Raw genomic sequence first — 23,050 nt, 5'->3', positions numbered from 1 at the left:
GATGACACCAAGCTGAGTGGTACGGTCGAGACACCAGAAGGACGGGATGCCATCCAGAGGGACCTGGACAAGCTGGAGAGGTGGGCCTGTGTGATCCTCATGAGGTTCAACACGGCCAAGTGCAAGGTCCTACACCTGGGTCGGGGTAATCCCCACTATCAATACAGGCTGGGGGATGAAAGGATCGAGAGTAGCTCTGCTGAGAGGGACTTGGGGGTACTGATAGATGAAAGGCTGGACATGAGCCGGCAATGTGCGCTGGCAGCCCAGAGGGCCAACCGTGTCCTGGGCTGCATCGGGAGAAGCGTGGCCAGAAGGTCGAGAGAGGTGATTCTGCCCCTCTACTCTGCTCTGGTGAGACCTCACCTGGAGTACTGCGTTCAGCTCTGGAGCCCTCAGCACAAGAAGAACATGGAAATGTTGGAGCGGGTCCGAAGGAGTGCTACAAAAATGATCCGAGGGCTGGAGCACCTCTCCTATGAGGACAGGCTGAGAGAGTTGGGCTTGTTCAGCCTGGAGAAGAGAAGGCTGCGCGGAGACCTGATCGCAGCATTTCAGTACTTAAAGGGAGCCTATAGGAAAGATGGGGACAATCTTTTTAGTAGAGACAGCAGTGACAGGACGAGGGGTAATGGTTTTAAACTAAAACAGGGTAGGTTTAGGCTAGATATAAGGAAGAAATTCTTTACAATGAGGGTTGTGAAACACTGGAACGGGTTGCCCAGAGAGGTAGTGGAGGCCCCATCCCTGGAAACATTCAAGACCAGGTTGGACAGGGCTCTGAGCAACCTGATCTAGTTAGTGGTGTCCCTGCTCGCTGCGGGGGGGTTGGACTAGATGACCTCTAGGGGTCCCTTCCAACCCAAAACTTTCTATGATTCTATGATTCTATAAATGTTAAATATTTTTGGCTGTGAATGGATATTTTTCAGACCTCAGATAAGACTATTACATTGGTGGTATTTTTATGTGCAATAGATTTTCCTGTTTTCTTATAAAAATATTTGGGAGTAGCAGTTTTTAGTCATATGGCTAATTTATAGGGTGTATAAGTCTGCTGTCAGCTCTGTCAGTAAGAGATGGATAAGGTCAAATATTTTGGGGCTTTCTTAGAAAATTAATGTGGGGTTGACTAAAGAGGCAGTGAGGTGTTTTTTTTAGGAGAACCATCACCAGAACAAATGTACCCATCTGGATCATCTGTTCAAGTCAGTTTTCATACAGGATTTATTTCTGATTCACAAGCATGTTCTATTTCTCATTTATTCCTCTGACTGCTCATGTGAAAACGAACAGACACAAATACCGGGAAGATGTGACCCCTTCCCCAGACCCAAAAGCAAGGAAAATGCACAGCAAAGGGCAGGAGAGCTGCGATCAGCTCGCAGTGCCAGCTGTCCGGAGAACATGTGCACGGTAGCTCTGTACCCAGGCCCATCACCAGATAGGTCCCATGCAAAGACAGCAATTTTGCCTTGCTGAGGGGGGCATCACACAGAAACATGACCGGTGTTGACTGGGCTGGTACTGAAGGGGGAAGCATTCAACCCTTTGCAGCTTCTCACATGATTATACAGCACTTAAAATGGCTCCCACCACATGACATCATGCCATCAAATAACAGGACACTCTGCCTCATTAAATACACCCTCGCCAAAATTGTTTCTCGGAGTGTTCCAGTTTCTTGCTTGGGTCACGATGTTAAATCATTACTTGCACTCAAAATCTGAGCCAGCTACTCGCTGGTTGAATAGACCCATAAACACAGCTGTGCTGGCGGAGACTTTGTAGAAGGTTTTCTCCGAGCATTTGGCTTGATTTTTAAAAATAGCCTGTTTCTTTTGCACAGCCTCTCATCTCCAAAGTGTCACCCCCTTGTTAAGATATGATTGTGAAATATGACATTCCTGTTCACCTGCTACCAGCGGGACACTTTCTGTATGAGCTGGGTAGAAGAGCACAGTACTTCATCCGTGTTGTTCGGTGATTTGATGCCCTCGGCGGCAGGCTGTGCCATGAGGTGCCTCTGTCTCCCCTGCTTGCTGGTCTCTTCCCGGGGGAAGGCTGCCTTTTCATTTGTTTATGGGTTTTTTTAACCACTTGCAGTGCAACTGCCCATGTGCCGGGGCAAGTGTGGGGATATGCATATTAATATTTACACCTCCCTCAAAATGCTCCAATGCTAGACGCGAGTTTCTTCACATTTATAAATGAAATAACCTTTTAGCTGGAGGCCTACATTTCAGAGAACTGCTCCACTTCCAAGCAACCAGAAGTAAAACAAGCTTTACCTCACCTGAGCCCAGGGTAGGTTTTTCCTGGCAGGTTTCAGTAGATTCACACAAAGTCTTTCGGAGTTATGAGACCAAACATTTGCAGCTTGCGCCTCAGATCTCCAAATTTATTGAGCCTACTGGACATAAATTTTGTTTAGAGTAACTTTTGTAAGTTTTCACTTACATTTACTGACTATGCTGTGTTGCTGAGAGGAAAACAAAAAGTAGGTAGCAGACAATTTATTAATTTAAATTAATATAAATTTATTATTTATATCAGAAGCTGTGGTGCTCTGCTAACTCCTCCGGAGCAGGCTGGCTCATCCACGTACCATCTGTCCTGGGTCTTCCCTAGCACCTGTGACGACCCTCCCAGTCCTAAGGCATAATTGCCATTTATCAGGAGCTATTTGTCAGCTGTCAGCTCTGAAGTGTAGCAGAGGGGTGTGATGAAACTGAGGGTGTGCGTTTGGCCGCAGCATGGAGTCACACAGGGACACCCGTGGGTGCAATGATCCTCTTGGAAGATTGTGCTGCGTCACCCCAGGCAGCCACACCTGGCACGGGCCAATCCATTTTGTCTGTCCCTGGAGCCACATCTGGGCTTTGCTCAGGACTAGCTGGTTGGTGCTGTCCAAACGAGGACCCAAAAGCAAGCACTGATGCAGTGTGGATGCTAGGCAGAGAGTGACCAGGCGAACCGAGCCAGCACACGGTGCAGATGTGCAGAGCGCATGGGACTGCCCTGAGCTGCTCCGGTGACCAAAGCAGGCAGAGGGTTTCACCAGCTGGAGCAATAGTAAGGACACACGTACCCTCCTCTGCTCTCTCGCAGGGCGAATGGAGGTGCGGCACAGGCAGTGGTCCAGTCCTGCCTCCACTGGGAATCTCCTCCTTCCCTTTGTGGGAATAAATGCGATCCTCCTTCAGAAGGGATTGTCTGCAGCTCCTCCACAAGACACAAGAGCTAAGTAGGGGGTTATGTGCTTATGTTATGGCTTGTTGAGATTTTTTTTTAAACAAAACATAGTTTTCATGGAGAGCATGCATGGTTAGAACCACAAAATTCAGTTTCAGTTAAGCTTTCATGTCCAGGATGTAATTTCTGGGCCAAAACAAGAGACAGAACTTCTCTGAATCAGCCAGGAGGGCAGAGAACCCACCTCAGATGCGAGACCCCCCAGCAGCAACCTGTGCCCAGCAGCGTCAGGTGAGGCTCTTGCATGCCAGTCTGTCACCTAACTGCAACATATTCTTTTTCCTCGCACCACATCTCCAGCTGTCAGTTCCTCTTTCTGAGCTAAGAACTGACACCGGGGTTTGTAGAGCGTTGTGCTTGCAGCTTGACAAGCACTTAGAGAAACTCCTGACAGGTAGTGATGCGTTCTCTTTGCTCGTGTTATAAATTTTCCCTGCTTTCACACTCTTCCTTATTTTCTTTTATAAACCCAGTCTAAATGTATAGTTATATTCATGCTGGCTGTGCAGTTGAGCAAGTGTTGGCTTCCCTGTTCTGATGAGAAAAAAGAGCATTGTTTGATATTAAACAAAACATTGTTTTGGTGCTTTTGCTGCTTTTGAGAGTAAGGACATCAGAAACAAAGTCCTATAATGGGATAATAAATAAACTGGGTTTTCCCATTGCTGAAATAAATGCACAGTGGAGTGCAGTACATTATCTGTCAGGGCTTTCCAAACCACCAGGCAGACAACTAGTGGGATTGTTCCCTTATACATCCTTATTAAAGGGCATTGTCAACTCTTCAGATTTCTACCTGTCCTAGGTGTTTCTTGCTTGTTTAGTAGAAGGTCAGCTCTTCCTGAATATGTCCCCTGTGTTACTATTGCCTGAAAATGAAGCACTGTTATAAAGAGCAACTGAGAGATGCAAAAAGATAAGAGAAAAAGAATTTCTCCTTCAAACTATTCTTTCTGTGCATTGTCCTCCTTCTAGAGAAGGAGGGAAGGAAGGAAACCAGTGCTCTCTGGAGACAACGCTGCTACTAATGAACTGAAAATAGCAAAACAGTAGCCAGGATTTTCCATACATGGCCTCCCATTCCACAAGTGCCAAAATCCATTTTTTTCTCTCTCTGCTGTAGACCGTACTTTTAGATGTTTTCGCTACTTCTTCTGTGACATTCCAGTACCTTTACATTTTTATCTGTAGTAAACTTAAGGAAGTCTAAAGTTAGTGATTTTGGAGACAGAGGGACCGTTTTAGGGTCCAGGTTAATTAAAAAATATTATAAGCATAATTAAATGAAAGTGTAGCATAGTCTTAGAAATTTGATTTTTACTCAAGGTTAGAATGTAACTGTGCACTTTTTGCCTAATTTTGGTAAGGTTTCTGTGAGTTGGGCAATATAATGATTAAAGTTTGTGTCTGAAAGACAGAACTGTTTTCTCATATGTTGTCATTTTAAGACACGGGTATTTAAAGTCAGACCTCCCCAGGCCAATATCTGGGCACTTACACAGTCTTCAAAGGCTCTTGAGCATGTTTAGTTCCTACTTATCTCAGTGTGAATTTGACAGACAAGGACTAGAGGATTTAACATCATTATAACTGGCTGATCTATGAATAGCAGACCTTATTAAGTCTGGTTTTCTACAGTATCGCCATCGGAATGCAGAGCAATTCCAGCTCCATCTAGTGCCCCCAGCTCCTCCCATCCTCCCACCCTTCGTGTTCCTGCCTTGCCGCTCTCTGCACCCCGTTCCTGCAGGCTGGGTGGCTGCTGGGGTCACGTTGTACAGCCCAGCCGGCCACTGCTTCTCTGGCTGGGGAAAAAGCTCGGCTGTACCTGCCTCTCCCTCACCCAGATACGAATTTCGTCCCTCTGAGAGAGCCCTGGCTTTCCCAGAGCTGTGTGATCTCTGAGACCTCTCCGTCGGCGTGCTGCGTGGCTGCAGCCAGGCAGCAGGTCCAGTGGCTGTGACTGGGAGCACACGGCGCGAGTTCGGACGCCTTGGGTGGGGCGTGGGGTGGTTTTTAGGAAACCAGGCTGGGAGCACCACGCGTTCAGCAAAACCAGGAAGAGCGTGCAAGAGTTAGGGCGTGCAAACAGGGAAATTAACTCCCAGACAAAGACAACGAGTCTATTTATTGCCTGTTTGCTCACTTACAGTGGCAAATGCTGTTTGTCTCCTGTGCCGAAATGCACTGCCTCCCCTGCTGAATTCTACACTAGTTTGTATCTGTGAACTTGGAGTGTCACAGCAGCTTTTCTTCTGGAGCACCTGCAGCAAGATGGAGTGGCTTTAGCTGTTTAACCATGAGCTACTGCTGGACTTTGCTCATTTCGACATGCTGACCTTTGTCCAGAGGAGGTAGGAGCGAAGCTGGTTGCTCTTGACGAAACACGATCACAGTGTACCGAGGGAGGAACCTTTTGTAAAGTGCCCTTTAATCAGCTCCGGTCGTCGTTAGGGGTTGTAATGATTTAGGTTCCCTTGGTAGATTCAGTAAAAGAGCATCTGAAAGCACAAGGTCCATCCTGCTGTTTCTCCACAACCTACGCAGTACCCAGCTGAGGTCTCGAAGCGGTGGGCAGCTGGGTGCTGGGGACGCAACCGCGACGGTGGCACGGGGCACACGACGGCTTAGAGGGGCGGAAGCCTTCTGCTGCTGGCCGGCTGAGGAGCAACCTGAAGGTTGGTAACTGTACCCTGCAGCAGTATTACGGTCGTGGATGTATTTCCTACGGTATTTAGCAGGGCTGCAGGCTGTGTCAGAGGGACCCTGGACAGTGAGGCACCTGTTTCAGCCTCCTGGGCAGTAGTAGATGCCCTAAAATGCAGTGTAAGCATTCATAGAGGAGGTGGTGATGGAAAGTCCTTGTTTCAGAGAAATCTGTTGTCTTAGTCACTAAATGCAAGCGACTGTCTCATGCTTTAGACAGGAAGGTTGTTTCTTTTGTGAAGCTGACTGTGCTTTGAGTACAACTGAGTATCTCTGTCAGAAATGGGCAGGCATTGTGGAGGCTCCTGTTCTTCCAGATCGCAGGTGTCCTGCTGCGCCGCAGAGGTGTAAGTGGCATGCACAGCAGCTGTCACGCTGTACTCCGCAATTGCTCTTTTAATGTTATGTTTAATCTTTTTAGGTGATCTGTAACAGACTAAAAGTAACCTTTGCATATGTATAAAATGGTCTTATTGGGAGTAAATGGACAAACTAAAATATTACACTTTTCTTCTCTGAAATGGCGTAGCTCAGTGACTGCATAAGGAAATGACTTTTCTTTTGCTGGCACCATCAATATACTTAGGAAATTACAAGCAAGGCAATTTTAATCTACTTAGGTTTCATTTTTAACAGTAACTGTTCCCGAAAGAATTGAGAGTTTCCAAAGAAAAACAGTCTAAAGTGTCAGTATAACTTTACTACTCTTCATTGGTCTTGTGGCACATCTTCAGGAAAAGATTGTGCTTCATTTTACAAAGGCCAAAGATCCAGACAAGGGAAACCTCACCACCTGATGGCTTTAGTTGTATTTTCTCGGTTGCGCTGTCTTGTATATCCCACCAGTTTCATACCATGAAACGTATCAGGAGTCAAATTAAATCCCTGGTGTGACACTGTTCATGTCAGACATGATGATGTGGCACCAGAAGTGAATTGGCTTCATTCAGATGAACTCACACACCGACAAAATTTCAACCACCTCTTCACATGCACTCCTAAACATAAAGAGAGCAAATAGTTCCTTTTACCGATAGAAAATTCAAACTTCAGGGGTGATGTGGAAGTCTAAGGATTTGGACAGGTGAAGGACAGGTGACAACCTGGTTGTTGCCACGTTAATCTGTGTACTAGACAGCAACACATTGTCATATTCAGAGATTCTGTGCTGAATCGTGTACTGGTGAATCAAGCGGGGTAAGACTGGGACAGACTGCACAAAAACGTCTTCCTTTTTCTTTTGGAATAATTTCCAGCAATGCAGCAGGAAGGGCAGCGTCCTCAAACGTAGGTCTCTGCTTGCCTCCAGTGGTGCTCTGAAGACAGCACACAAGCCTAGAAAGGTCAGATTTCAGCCATCTTAGCTGCACCGAGACCGTAGCAAGCTCTTTCTCTGGATATCTGGTAACATGCTTACGTTTAAAATGCAACCTGTATGTATTCCCACCAATTAAATGTGCTTCCTTTAGGAGTTTACCTAGCATGTTTTTGAGAAGGGTAAAGTCACTGACCTTTTAAAGTTCCTGAGAAGATTTTAACTGTTTTCTCAAAACATGGGAATATCTTTGTGGGATTATGGTCATTTGTCACCTGGTTAACCTGCTGACAAGCCACAATTTCCTCTTTAGTTACAGAGACCTCCTTGCAAACAGCTAACGTCTCAGGTGCATGGAGAGCATTATTTATGCCCAACAGTTGAGGACAGTAGTTCCCATCGGGTACGTCTGTGCTAACGAACAAAACATGCTGGGATCAGACAATATCTTAGCTGAAGTCTTCTCCAGGGTGGACTTGGAGAACCAACTACCAGCAAGGTGGACTTGCCCACAGTGCCTACCCTGGGCAGTCACAGGGTCTACATGCACCCACGCTGCAGAAGAGGAGAACGTTGAGAGATAAATAGGGCAGCGGTGAGAGTGTGGATACTGCTCAGAAGAGCTCATTCTGTATCTCCAACCACTCATTTAGCCAAAGGAAAGGGATCTTTCTGTCTCAGGACATTTTCATGCAGTTTCTGAGTCTGAACTCAAGGGTTTGGTTCTTGCCAGTTTGGATATGTCCTGTTGAAAATACAAACCTTCCCCTTAGATATAGGAAGAGTGGGGCTCAGGTGTGTCCTGAATGGGATATACCTCCCACTTTGGCTTTGTGAGTGGCTTGAGAGCGGCAGATCCTAGGTCATTGTAAAAACATTTTCATTACCAAGGAAGGGAAAGAGCATTTTAACTAATGGATTTAATAATTGCACCCATTCTGACCATTCTTCTCATTCCTAAATGTTTCAGATATTATGGTCCTCGAAATCACAGACACTTTGGCTTTTATCTTGTCAAATATCTATAGAACTAAGTTATGTCAACAATGCTCTGAGGTCTTTCTTAGAGAAATGTTTTATAGCAAACGTGCAGTCCTGTAAAGAAATCACCTTCCTGTGATTACTGAGAGCTGCCCATTAACACAACCTTCGAGCGCTTTCATGTTTGCTTAGGCCGGCTCTGCCCCATGGGGTGACCTGGGGCAGCTCTGGCAGTCATGGGGACGATGCCCGAGAGCCCCGCACCGGCGGTGGCCCCCAGCCCAGGCGCAGCTGAGGAGGTGAAAGTGCCCTTTTACTATCTAAGCATGTTTGGTTACCGTGACTGGTTTTACCACAGGGTTGCAAAGTTCATACCAAGAGCCGCCTGTGTTATACCTGTGTTTCTACACCACGCAAGCGGCTCGGTATAGGCGTAGCTTTAGGGCTTGCCTGAGCTGCAGATAACACATTTGGTGGAAGAACAGGCAAATCTGTCCTGTTTCCTCTGCTGTAGAATCATGTCTTAGACTGGCAGCGTAGCTGAAATCAGCCCCAGACCAGAGCAAGCCGCAGTGGCTCAGGCGCGGCGTGCCAGCAGCTGGTTTCTGGTACAACACAGAAAGCTCGGCTGGAGGCAGGTGTGCAGCCCAAATCCTGCCTGCCTGTAGCGAAGGTCAGCAGTGGAGAGGACCAGGCAGGATGCAAGTGTTGACGGAGGAGGAGCCGGGGTGTGGGGTGAGGTTAGGTAAGGCGAGAGCGTGTAACGGCACGGACAAATCCACGGCGGGCCACGGGGACATGGAGCCCGGTGCCAAGGCGGGGCAATGGGCCAGGAGCTGTGACCCCGCTCCCGACTCACCGGTGACTCGGTCACAGCAGCTTGTTACCACGTAAAGTCCCTTCCCAGGTATTCCGGCAGCGTGGGGCTGGTATAGAGCTTAGTCTACCTGACACAGACTCCTTTGGTAATGATGCCTTTTCCACATGTGGCGGTTCAGACTCTGCCGGCACCATAAAAATCTGCTTTTTCTAATCCTGACAATGAATCAGCATTCTGGATGTTGGGAACGTGTAATAAAATTCATGGACATTGGGAACGTGTAATAAAACATAATGTAAGAGACACAGGAGTTAATGGATATGGTAAATGCCCCCGCAGCTCATTCAGTCTCCTCTAGTCTAAGTTTTTCCTTCATGTTACTGGGAGGCAGAAAAATAAATTTGTCTTCCTGAAGGAAACTGTGTCAGTTCCCTTCTCTGATAACCTCTTTTTAGAAACAATTTCCGAGTGATGCATATTGTCTTATTTTCAATGAGACACTAAGAACTGAAACAGAAAAGCTTGTGCCCTAACCAGAGATGATGCCTGTTGGTGGGAGGAAAAGCTCTTTTGCTTAATATTCTCATATTCTCCTGCGACCTGTAAAAGGGCAGAGCAATTGCTGGAAGAGAGGAAATGAGGATTACGTGTGCTAACCATGCTCATTTTCACACCCCGCTTCTGGAAGCCTCCTGCGAATAGAAGTTTGAAGGTCTTTATCCTCCCTCTTGTGAACATGTATCACAAAACTCTGCGACCCTCTCCTTTGCAAAAAGGCCGCAGAGGGAAACAGCAAGAATGTTTTTTGCTGGGAACCTTTTAATTATCAAAATGGGTTGGTACGCGTCCGGCTTGTGCTGGCTGGATACCCCTGCTAGCCCCAGGAGGTGGCCGCCGGGTGCCTTTCAGTGACCCGTGGAGCTCACACCACCGCGCTGAGCCTTCCTCCTTGATTCCTCCAGTACCTTTAGCCTCTCAATACCCGCAGCACCAAAATTCACTAGCTGGATCTGAACTTTTAAAGAGTAACAGTTTGCTGTTCTACCCTCTGATCTCCCTGGATGGTTCAGTGAGCTCCTCGGCGTTACAGAAAGGCTCTCGCCTACCCCACTGTGAAATCTCAACGGCTTCTCCAAAGCGGGAGCTGTGCCGTGAAACCAGATTCAGCAGGCTTCGAGAGAAACCTTTCCCCTGTTTTCCCATGAATTTGCTCAACGCTGGTGACTCGGCAAATGCCTTAAGCCAGGCGTGCTGGCAGGAGGACTGCTCCCACCTCCCTCCTCCCCTCGGCCAGCGCCAGGTTCGGGCAGCGCGTCCGTGGGGTGCAGCTGCACAAGGGCTGGTGGCAGCACGAGCAGAGGCTGCGCGGGGTGTCTGTGGGGAGGACAGAGCGGGGCCTTACGCTGGCAGCACCGGTTTCACATGTTTGTGGGACTGCGGTGTGAGACACTGGTCTCGAGCAGCCACAGCAGGCTAGTGAGGGCTGAACCTTTTTCCCATAGAGTGTTGTATTTACCCAGGGACTGAAAAGCAGTTGTCATCTTAATCTCCCTTGTAGATATGTCTATCCAGAACCCACCCTGCATTTATTTTAATGGAAAGCAAACATGCCACAGGAATGTAATGGTTGTGGTTGTATAAAAACAGACTCTGGGTTTTGCTGGTTCCCTTCTTTTTTCATGTGCTAGTTAAAATCTATTGTGCTCCATGGGTTTATTTGGTACCTGTCTTCTTACATTTTGGAACTTAAAACCTGCTTTCAGGTTTAAACAAAAGTGCAAAATTGCACATGGGGAAACTGAGCCTACTCTCCAGGGTGATCCTCTGTGCTGACTTCCATTGCAGAATGACAATTAAAGTGTTTGCTGAAAACAAAACAAAAGCTTTGTCTAGTGACCTTGAAGGTCATCAGGGCAACTCTTGCTGCCCATGAACTGGAGAAGTCTAAGATTAAAAACAAAAGGGGAAAGCCCAAGGTGTCCTTAGCCAAATTTACCCCTGGTGGGACTCCGCCTTCAGGGCTGTGACTTTGCCCTTTCCACGCTGGGGTGGGGGATGTGGCTGGAGCTGGCAGAGCAGAAGAGGAGTCCACCTTTGCAAGGGCATTTACTGGGAATCCTTCATGGTGTGGGAAGATAAAGGTCAAAGCACTGATGTAGGTTGCGCATGGAAGAGGCTTCGGTGTGAGAGAACTTGGAAAACCGTTGTCTCCAAGTGTCTGCCTGGGTGCCTGAATACCTCTGAAAATCTCTTGAGACTACATAGTAAAGCTGTTCTGAGATATATAATTATATGTGTGCTTGTTGTATACAATCCGCCCGCAAAAAAAGAAGAGTGTTGTGGTACAGACTGTATGTTCTCTGAAGGTTCTGCCCAGTTTTTGGTCTGCAATAACTTATTAAAGTCAGGAAATGACGAATTGTGCTGTATTAACTCACATTGTGTAAGAACAGGTGTAAAGTAACATGTTATTCATTTAAATAAAGTGGTGTTGTCTCTTTAAACATTCAAATAGGCAATAAAATGGTTCTACAAACATGTGGGAACCTGTTCCACCAAACACAAAGTGGTTTTGTTAGAAAGCGAAGGAAAAGAAAGAAAAGGGAAGAAAAGGCTGTCTGTTACATTATGAGAACCTAATTTTTGTGGCTGTATTGTGGCTGAGGACAGGCTTATGTGTGAATGTACTGATAAACTGTCAAGGTTTTCTGCGGTTGAGATTGGAAACCTTGCAGGTCACTCTTAAATTCATACGTCCTTCTGGTGAAATATTTTGCTCAGCACGTTCCCTTCTCGTTCCACTGCAGTCTCTCAGTAGTTTTTGAAGACCGAATATAACCATTAAAGCCAATCCACCACCGCTCACTCCTTGCTCTCCCTTCTTTCACTTGCTCACGTGCCTGCGCTGTCACAGGATGCGAAGCTGCCACTCTGAAATATCTCTCGAAGGCCTATTTCCTACCATGATAATCAAAAATACTCACTCTCATCCAGATAATGACACCACCCCAACAAAGTGATAAGCCTGTAAATAGCCTTGGGATCTCCCAAAGCGTTTGGGTTTGATCTTTGCAAAAACCTCAGTGAGCAGAAGCAACGCTTTATTAGTGCTTGTCATCAAGTGGAGCAGCCCAGTGCACCTGATCAGCAGAGGTCAGATTGTGTGTCTGCTTGTAGAAGAGAGTCAGCTGAGGGGAAGCACACCGACTCCTTGAAGGCCTTTTCTGCAGCAGGGAGCAGGTCCCCATCCGACAGGCATTAGCACAGTCCAGTGACTCTCACATTTTTTCTTCAAATGTGGAGCCTTTTCTATCACAGTATTCAGGAGAACAATTCTTTAGGTAAAACTAAACCCACTACAGGAAAGAATAAAAGGAAATGGAAGGTCTGTGGGAAACATGGGCATGGAGTGGTCTGCATGGACTGTTCTCTGCGCTGTTCTCTTTCACCTCATTAGGGTTTGGCCCCTGCTTAGCTGTCAATCATCAAAATGAGGAAACAACTAAATATTTATGGTATTATTGTAATGGATGGTGACACTTCGTTGTTGCAGTCAAGCTGTACATTAGGAGAGAAGATGTGTTTATGTCCTTACACCAGCACAGTGGATGCTGTACAAGGAGAGGAACATGTGTGCGTATACAGAATCCATCCCCCCTGCTGTTCGGATGGCTCTGTTTTTAACACTTTTCCACTCTGCCTTAGGTGTATCACTCTCACGATGCCATATGTCATCATAAAGAGGCATATAAAAAGTCATGTGATTGTTATGAAATGACAGGGAAAGCTGGAGGACACACTTGCAATATTGTGCCCAACTTTCTTAGGTTCCCTACAAAAGCGCAGCCTGCAGGACAAATTAATGGGTTTTCAGACTCTGCCATTGGGGATGCTAGCACCTCAGAATACCCTGCAGCACCTTGATCTGCTGATGTGTTGGAGCGGGTCCAGAGGAGAGCCACGAATATGATCAGAGGGCTGGAGTACCTCTACTATGAGGATAGGCTAAGAGAGTTGGGGCTGTTCAGCCTGGAGAAGAGAAGGCTCCGGGGTGACCTTACAGCAGTCTTCCAGGACCTGAAGGGGCCTACAGGAAGGATGGAGAGGGACTTTTCACAAGGGTGTGTAGTGATAGGACAAGGGGGAATGGCTCTAAACTAAAAGAGGGCAGATTTAGATTAGATATTAGGAAGAAATTCTTCACCATGAGAGTGGTGAAACACTGGCACAGGTTGCCCAGAGAAGCTGTGGATGCCCCCTCCCTGGCAGTGTTCAAGGCCAGGTTGGATGGAGCTCTGAGCACCCTGGTCTAGTAGAAGGTGCCCCTGCTCACGGCAGGGGGATTGGAACCAGAAGATCTTTAAGGTCCCTTCCAACCCTTAGCATTCTATGATTCTATGGTTCTATGTTCATTGCATTAAACAATAATGGGAACATAACCTGGAAACTAACAAAAAGCTGGAGCTAAAAGTGAAAGTATAAAATGAAAGTCAGCGGTTTGAGCGGCCTTCCTACATAAGCCTGACCGACACAGTATATTGAAGAGCCCTCTGAAAGTGCGGCCATCAGCTCGCTAGCATCAGTGCTTTTTCATTGCGCTTACACCAGAATAGTCTTCCCTGTGCATTCAAGTAGATGCACGATTGCAGCTGAAAGGATTTGCTTTACAACGCTTATGGTTAAAAGTTTAGTTTATTTTCCAACAGAAAAACGCAAAGTAAAGAGAAGGACACTGACTTTAAGAAAAATTAATTGATCTGGTGGAGGGGAGTTTTGTGAGCTTATACTGGCTAAATATTTCATGGTCACTTCCTCATATAGATCAGTGGGATTGAGGCGTGGATCTGTTTTTGGCAGAATCTTCTAGATTTTATTCCTGGATTTGAGACTGATTCCTTCTATAGTCTTGGGTAAACCACTTAATTTCCATGCTGCACCTTCCCTGCCAGCAGAGCGGTACCTGCTTCTCTGCAGCTCTTGTAGCTAACGAGTTAGCATTTGCAGAGAGGAGTTCTGAAGATTAAAGACTTGTACGGTAGACTTGGGCTGCAGGCATCTTGGGACCAGGATCCAGGCTGTGGGTGTGTTTGTACAGCGCCTAACACGCCACAGTACTGTGGATAAACAAGCATAGAAAGCGAGACCAGAGAGATTGTAATCACCCTTGGGTTTGCAGTGGAAGTAGAACAGCTGCCCTTCCTATTTGCTCTCAGAAACTGCCACGGAGATGCTTCTTTGGCCAGTCTTTGCCATCCCCCACATTTCTCTCTCAAACTTGGAGCCTTCTAATTTTAGAACTCTGATCTCTACACACATTGACTCCCCCACCTCTCTTCTCTATTGACCAGCATCTGACTCTGCGGTACAAGGATGTCTCTAAGTATTACATGTCCAGATTAAACCACCCAGAGCGCAAGAACAAATTATGCTGCAGGCCTGTCTGATACAAACTGACAGCGCTTCCTCTGCAGAATCCACCCCTGTGCGGTTTGTCACTGAGAGGTTAGGACACTTCTCCTTCCACGCAGGGATGCCCTGGTGTTGCTGACTGTGTGCTGCTTGGCTGGAGATTTGGACCAAGCTTTCCTTTTTGGAATAAAACAGAAAAGAAAGGAATGGCTATGCCAGTAGAAAAAACTGGGAAAGGACTAAAAGCTGTAATGGTTTTGCCTGTGTGAGATGCTGTTTTCTTTTCGTTTTCTCTGGGCTGTGTTCTTTCCCAAAAGTCAGTTGCCTCCCAAGGCATGCCCTGCTCCCTCTTCTCCCGCTGGCTGGTTGTGCACACACCGCTTGCCAACCGGGCAAATGCATCATCCAGAGAGCGTTTCTTCACGGTTCCTCCTCTTGGCTGCTCGAGAAGGTGTGTTGTTTGCTTTTCCTAAGTGCTCCCGGGGCCTAATGCTCCGTTGTTATGTACAGACTGTTTCTGCTGTCATGAATCATGTTTTACCACCCCTGTGCTTTTACTTCTGCATCAGGCTCTTTTTTTTTCTTTCAAGCAAACACATTTGCATTTCCGTGTTCGCCGCTGAAACGGTGCACAGCGGGTACGCGGCACAGGCGGAGTTATTCCTACCATTCTGCCGGTGACAAGATCAGTAGACCTACCTCTCGCTCCGGGAGCTGCAGACCATTTTTTTTTTTTCTTCCAAACAAATGCAGCCTTAAAAAATTTTGCCAGACACATATAAAGAAAAAAAAAAATTTTCGCTGAAAAAACCACATGCTGTCAAGCAGAATATGCCCTTTTCTTATCTTATCTGTTGTGAGTAACTCAAGCTATTTGCACAGCACCTTGTGCTAGGAAGGAGTTGTTTGTACATGTTTCACTCCCTTTTTTCCAAGTTTTGAATTTTGAATTAAATCTTTCTATTCCAATTACTCCTCCCTGCGAAAATGTCATGGTTTCTCTTTCCTGCACTTCCCTGAAGGTTGGAGCCAGCCCTCCGTCTAAAGATCTCTTCGTTGCAGATGGTTTTCTATTAATCTTCAAACCGCTTTGGAGAGCTCTCTGCGTCTGGCAGCGCTAACATCCCCTCTCCCTCCCGTCCCACCCACTTAGCCTCAGCCTAAGAGCCCTTAACAAATGACTCCCAAGGAATTTAAATGGCTAACGCTCGCTGGCCAATAAAGAAGTGCATAAACTGTATAACCAGGTTACACAGCTCTTGCCTCTAGTAAGAAAGGTTGCTCGGGCAAAGGCGCAAGTCCTCTTAACCTGTTGCACTTCGATCGCGGGACCACAGAGGTAGGGGAAATCTTGTTTGCTCTGTAGGGCTTTTTATCTGGTTTTCATTTATCAGGGAGTTGAAACAGAAAGTGTGTCATTGTCAAGGTATTGGGTTTGGGTTTTTGTCTTCCTTTAGAGGGTCCTAAAGGGTTGTCTGAGAAGGAAGCAACTACTTCTAAGCTAGAACTACGAGCTTGACATGTGGATATCTAAAAGAACTTGCATAGCAAACAGCAAAGTGAATGTCAGAACAGTGAAAATTAAATCACTGGTATTGTAGACAGAAGAAAACAAATAAAATCATCTCAGAGATATTTTTTCTACTGTCTGAAATTAATGAAGTGAAAGGTAGCCATTTACAACCACCTGACCTTGTGTTTTCAATTGGTCTGTCTGTACAGTTGTCTGTGCTGCCTGGTATTTTGTTCTGCTTTTTCGAGAGATCGACATAACAATCAAGCTTTAAAAGTGGGCTATTAGCTTTAGGTATAGAATTTTGGGCTTGTAGATTGAAGGTGACTAGGACGGTTGAACAAGCAGGGCATATATGCAAGTATTATTAGTACAAATGGATCTATATAACTTATTCTGTATGTTGAAAATTTGATAGCATTTTAAGAAAATCAGGTTCTGGTCTTATTCTATTCATATTCTACTTAAGCAGCATGTGAAACGTTTAAGGCTTGTATATGACATAGGGCATGTGACCTTAATCTGTGCACCCTCATTTATTTATTTGTTCATTTATTGCTTTATTGGGGTCAGTGCTGATAGCAATAGTGAAGCTTGAACTTCACTCTGGAAAAAAACTGTTGAATCTAAAATCTTTTTTTAAAAAAAAGAAAAGGAAATGTAGTTGTTGTAAGTCAGGTTCGATTAAAACCAATGACAGAATTGTCCATTCAAATGTGGACCAGATGCAGCAGTTGTGTATAATGGTGTCCTGTCCCCAGCTAGGTGGGATTGAAGCCGTGCTTCAAAATGTGTGTGTAAGGTGCTCCTTCTCCCTTTGCACATCCAAGCATGGATGACAGCCAGTCCTCGGAGCGTGTGAGGGATGTCACAACAAAATCCTACTGCCATCCCTCGCACTGATCCATGGCCTGACAGGCTGGGTTGCAGAAAGGGCAGAAAGGTCTTTTTCAGTCATTTTGTTACAGCTGATCTCTGAAGGCCTTCACACCCATCACAGTCGACAGTGGCACGTGTTGGTGCTAGCTGATGGTGTTGCACCAAAGACCCTGCCACTGTCTGAAAGAGTTGAGAGAGCTTTGCAGTTAAACTGACACAGTTAATCTAACAGGACTGCAAAATATGTTGGTTTTGCTCATCAAGACAGGCCATGTGACTGTCTGTCAAGACCTTGTTGTAATGTTGTTGGTTTGATTACTTTTCCATGGGTTTCTCATTTAGCTCTGCACTGTATAACCGAGATTAGATAATGTGTTGGAAAAAAATAATTAAAGTAACAAAGCAGGAACCATTTTGCTATTCTTTTTAATAATTTCTATTCAATTCTGCATTTCAGCTCCATTCTTTGTTGAAGAAATTATTTTGAATCAAATGTTGTTTGTCTTCTTTCTTCAGCTTTTAATTTAAAAAAAAAGATCCAAGTTAAGGTCAGCAAAAGGTGAATTTCAGGTGGCATCTGTCTCAAATCTCACTTCCTTTTCTGAAGTGCACAGAAATTTTTATTCCATACCCCAGATATTTCCAAACAAGCTGTAATTTTAGTAGACTTAAATTGTCTTGAATTAACCCAGCACAGGAATGGTGCCTCCTGAGAGAGCCCCTGCCTTGGTTAAACATTTTTTTTTTAATTTCTAATATTAACCCTGGGCACAGGTAACGAGTGCTGGAAATCTCTTCCTTGTACTTGTAAACCTTGTTTCTCAACTTCAATCCAAGGTTCAAAGGTCTGTACAAATTTCTTCGATCAGAGGTCAGGTACAAACTGCTGCACTTTGCAGCTCCTTTCTGCCGATATGACAGAATTTCACAGCAAAGACGACTGCCTTTCATGCCCCTCTCCTCTGCGCACGGGCAACGCCAGGCAGTTAAAAGCGTGGTGTGTGCAAGTCAGCCATTGGTACCTGAGTTTAATAAATAACTAATTGGGTTTCAGTGGTGCAAGGTGCATATTATAAAAGGGGTCAAATGTCAGTGCACAAAGGAAAAAAAAAAACAACACCAACACCCAGCCACTGACTAAGCCAAATGCTGTGAGTTTAATGTAGTTTCAGCAGCGAACATTCACATCCCAGCTGCGGTTTGCTTTATGCTGATTTTCATTTCTGTGACCTGAGGGGGAGGGTACGTGTTGGGCCACTTGCAGCTTGCCCTGAAATCTCTGCCTCCTGCTGAAAGCAGGGTTGCGGGGTGGGCCTCCCTGTTGTCGCGGTGTTCACGTGGTAAATGCAAAACTGGGGGTGTTGCAATAAGAACAGTGAGTAAGATTAGGGCGAACTGAGAAGTCTGAAGCTATTTTTGTTGTTATAAAATTGACTGAGTAGGCTTTGTATGAACAGGCGCGATGCATTACGTTTCACTCTGGGATCTCCAGAAGACTGAGCTGAAAAAGTTAAATCAGAAAGGCTGAAAAGGGAACTGTTGTTTACGAACATTTTTAGATACTCTTGGTTGCACTCTAGAGTGGAACATGGTACTATAATGCTTACACAGACAGACAGACAGAGTGTTCTGCATTATAATAACAAGCAGAAATCACAGGCACGTGCACGCATATCCCCACTCCCCAGAGTTCAGCAAAGCCTTTCACAGACATTTTCAATCATCAAATTAAATCACTGTGTTCATATGTATATGATTTTTCTTCGAAGAGGCAAGAAGTGAAATAGGTGAATGTCTCATCTTTCCTGTGTAATAATTAACAGATGAGTCTAGTTGTGGGTTTGTTTCTCAGTTGCAGAAGATCATTTTTCCTGTCTTTCTTATGGCAAAAGCTTTCAAGCTCTTAGTCCACACTGAATGAAACACTTCTTCCTTTCCTAGAAAGAATGCTTTTTAAAGCAGACAGTTAATGAGGACACACTTATCTTTACCAGCATCTCTGAAGAGAACACTGTTTAATTGCGTTCATGGTAAACAAACGCCGCGAAAAGTTTCCCATCAAGTACAGCTCATCCAGAATAGGAAAGACTTGTTACATACCAAGTGACTACACTGCACTTTATTTATATGTCACACATTTTCCTGTCTGACCATGGTAATAATAGACTTTGTTGACTAGATCGAAATACGGGAATTTGGGGAGAAGGGAAGGGTTGTGTTGTTTCCTGATTTGGAAAGCTGATAAGAGTGGTTACACAAACCATCTCGCATCTTCTCAGCTTTCCTCAACATGTGGCTTCAATATCTTGCAGGATAATAACTTCAGCTTCAGCCAGTGCCCGGTCCTACTGAGATAGCTGAGAGTTATAAAATTATTTTGAGTTGGACTGGGTAAAAGATGGAGCTGGGGCAAACGGTACAACATACGTGTTACACAACTTGTTGGGACAAAGTTCTGAATGACTTGCAGCAAAGTGCGTTATAAAATAAGGGAGGAGACTGGGTTTCGCTTACCCAGACTTCCTTCAGAAGTGGTTTAAGCTGAGGTGGCTGATTTGGCACTGCAGTAGCTTAAAAACACTCAAGAAACACACGTTGCATTGACAGAAATCACACTGCAGAAGCAGCGAAAATAACAACCGTGTTGGTAGGATGCTCTAGACTTAGTTGGTGGTGCTTTGGCACACCACTAACTTTTTCATCAATGTCGCTTCACTCTTGCCATGGCAAAACCATATATGCATGGGCAGAATTTTCACTTGTGATCATCAAAAAGCCATGCAAGAACTGCCAGGTTCAGGAAAGTTTTCTCACTTTATTATTTCAGATATCATCATTGATATCTTGTTGAATACTATCTTTTGCAGTTTCTAGGCCAGGATGTCAGATCGTTGAGGGGCCTCAATCCTGGAAATGTTCTCTACTGGGCATTGATAGTGCTTGTGGATAATGGAAGGGGAATCTCTGACAGCCTTTGCAGGATCACACTCCCAATTAAACATGCCTTAGAAGGATGCAGAGAGGATTGATAACGGAATAGGCAGGAAGTTTGCACAATACAAGGTGACTTTATTTCGTAGGGGAATCACAAGTTCAGCTCCATTTTTTTAATTGTATATAAAATTGCTGTGACGTAAGATTAATATGACTAAGGGAACTAGTGTAATATGGCTAGGAGAATTAGGTTTGTGATTGTTATTGTTCTTAATGATAGCGATGAAAATAAGAAGTTTAACCCTCAAATCCTAGTCTGAAGTTGTAGCCAGTTGTTGACTCTACAAATTCAATGCTCAATTATCTGATTAGCATGCAAGTTTTAACCTGGGGAATTCTAGGATGTTAATTTGTGAAATAATTTCAGATGTTTTCCTCCTAAAAAGGAGCAAGAAGTAAAAGAACAGATTTATAATAATTTTTATACAGTTTTTAAAGCCAAACACATTGCTTTTGATTGGTGCCTGAGGGGCATAACCTGTCCCTGCAGGACTTTTAAGGCAGGATTTTCAGTAGTGCTCATCAGTGCCTTAGATATAACCGCAGAGAAGCCTTTAGAGTCTTACAACTGATACCAGGGAGAGTAGGGCCAGATGCTGAGTACTGTTGGAAATATCACCCTTAATTTTCTGTTTCTTTGTGTTCCTTCTCTGAAGAGTCAATAAGAAACAGGACCTGTCACAAAGAACACAGTCAAAAGATGAAGCAAACAGCTTTTGGTGTGTTTTAAATGAAACCAACCATTTTTAATGTGCCTGACCCATTTAGGACAGTTTTAGGCAAATGGGAATCATGTACTGACCCCCTCTGCAGTAGCTCCACCCTGAAAACTGCTTTTCAGGCCCGGAACATTAACCTGCACCATACAAGGGGAATATAATTAACTGTCCAGAATAGATTTAAAATTTAAGCTTGAAATTTGACCTCTTCCACTGAAATCCATGGCTGGATCCTTAGTGATAGGCCCCAGGTTAGGATGCTGAGTGACACTGTTCAGCAACTTGCCTAGGAATTTAGTAAGCCAGTCTTATGCTACTCCTTAGGTACTTTACATTGTTTCTCTCCACATTTAAGAACAGTACTTCTAGTGGGCAGAGAACCACTGCTGTACATGTTCACGCCTGAACACACATGGGAAATGGTGTGGTGCAGCAAATGTTACTGTGCGTGCATCTCCTTGGGTCCCAAGCGGCACCGTAGCCAAAAGGTTTCTCCTGGGTGAACCTAGATGGAGGTGGACAAGTTTGATTGCCGTAATTCAGGCATGTGCATGATGATAAGAATACGCAGTGCTTTTCGCAATGCTGGCAGAGGGGTAGCTTGCCTAGCAGACAGATGTGTCGTTGTCAGTAACTAGTGCTGATCTGATCTATGAGATTACTCTCCCAAGCTTCCCATCACAAGCTACTCATCAAATCTCTTGCCAGCCGACGTTCCTACCCCTTCTGGTCTGCTGATTGAATTCACCACTTTCTCTGCAGAATTTTGCCAAAATGATGCAGATTAAGAAAATCTACCTTTTCAAAGTGTTTAACTTAGCCTGGAGCAACGTCCTTCAGTTCAGATGCAGGTAAAGCAATGTGTCCGACACACTGCAGACTTCGACATGCCCTGTTGGCCTCAAGTATTGCCTTTTTGGTTAAAAGTCTGAGGACATCATCCATCTCTAATAACCTTCCCTTTCCTGCATGAAAGACTTTCAGAAAAGGTCCCTGGCCAAAAATCTGTGCTGAAATGCTGCACTCCCTTGCACTGACCCACCACAAGATTCAACTTCAGACATTTGCATTTCAGTAGCGGCAGCAGGTAGGGAACCAAGCTATGATCCAACTCCTGTTGAAAACCACACTGAGGACTAGCCTTTGACACTTGAAATATAAATTGATTTGGAGTCAGGCAAAGTCTTTGCATGGATTTTTTACCGAAGATCGGACCCTTTTTCCACCACACCTGCTGCCTAGCCGGCCTCTGTCTGCACTGTGCATGGAGAGGAGCCAAGGACACTGCTTCCAGCAGGATGTCTCCTAAGCTGATTGCAAACAGAGGGCGAAGCCTTCTGCCAGGAAGCACAAGGGACGGCAGCAGGGCCGGTGGAGACGTTAGGCATATTCGTAAAAGCAGTGGGACTTTCTGTTCCGCCGCTAGTCTGGGAAGGAGCACCTTGCACGCCAGCTCCCTGCCATGGCTGCGGCTGCAGGACTGCTAGGCTGGCCTCGGCTCCTGCGGTCGGGCACGCCATGGCTCAGCTGTGGTAACAGCCCCAAAGACACTGGCTTTCTTCAGCTCCTTTATGCAAATAATTTGTAGGAAAGGAACGACAGTCTGGCCAAGAAAAAGAAAACTGGTGTATAACGATACCATAGTTATCTTTAAAAAGGGAGGTAACTTGCACATTGCACTTGAAGCAGTGCTGAAGCTGCTACCTGATTTTGAGTTGACGTGGTCCCTGCATTTTTCTGTTCAGCTGGCAGATCTGCTAACAGGCAAACTGAGTTCTCAGCAAGAGCTTTTCTGTGGATATCTGATGCTCATGATAAAGTTATACAGTTGTTCGTAGTAAGCTGTTGTTGTTATGTACATTTTATCTATCTAAAGTTGCCACGAGAAGAGTCAGCTTTTAAAAATAAAGAAGTCAGCTTTTAAAAACCAAGAGCTTTAATGGCAGCTGTGCTTCCAGAGCTGCTGCTCTACATCATTTGCCCTTATTATTTCAACTAAAAAAGTAGGAAGGTCACAGTTAAGCCAGTGGCTGTTATTTCCCTCTGTCAACAGGGTGTATTTAGTTAAAATTTCAGCGACCGACCTTCCCTCTGCAGCAGCTGTGGCTTAAAATGCCAAACGGCGATGGTTTCGTGAAGCAAACAGACGGCCGTACGCTGTCCATGAGGGCACGCCATGCCAGCTCCGTGGGGGTTTGTGCGGCTGGGGCGTGGGTGTCCCTGTCCCCCCCATCCCTCCGGTGGTGACCCAACCAGCGGGTCTCCCTGGGCTCTCTGGCTGCCCGTCGCGGTGCTGGCACCCGTCCCTGTGCTGTGTGACTGCCAGCGGCTCTGTCCCCAGCAGAAGGACACATGTTGCCGCTAAATCTATGTAACACAAAACTAGAGGGATGAATTGGGCGCAAACATAAACAACCCCATTTTGCAGGAGCACGTGAGTGGAGCGGACACATGGTTGC

General features: G+C 45.5%; 1 protein-coding gene across 5 annotated transcripts in view; it reads left to right on the top strand.

Moving 5' to 3' along the window:
• Window positions 1-23,050, top strand: part of RBM47 (RNA binding motif protein 47) — an 81,325-nt gene that overhangs the window by 44,350 nt on the left and 13,925 nt on the right. The window contains exon 1 of one of the 5 annotated variants that reach the window (XM_009935505.2): window positions 5,688-5,933. The exons of the other annotated variants lie outside the window; for them this stretch is intronic. The gene's annotated coding sequence lies outside the window, so the exon portion shown is untranslated. Of the gene's footprint in view, window positions 1-5,687; window positions 5,934-23,050 lie in introns of those variants that run through there. 5 annotated transcript variants of the gene reach the window in all.

The sequence above is a fragment of the Opisthocomus hoazin genome, chromosome 5 (genome assembly GCF_030867145.1).
Source record: "Opisthocomus hoazin isolate bOpiHoa1 chromosome 5, bOpiHoa1.hap1, whole genome shotgun sequence".
NCBI classification, from domain to species: domain Eukaryota; kingdom Metazoa; phylum Chordata; class Aves; order Opisthocomiformes; family Opisthocomidae; genus Opisthocomus; species Opisthocomus hoazin.
Note: the sequence above shows the minus strand (reverse complement) of the source record. Positions and strands in the feature narration are given on the sequence as shown.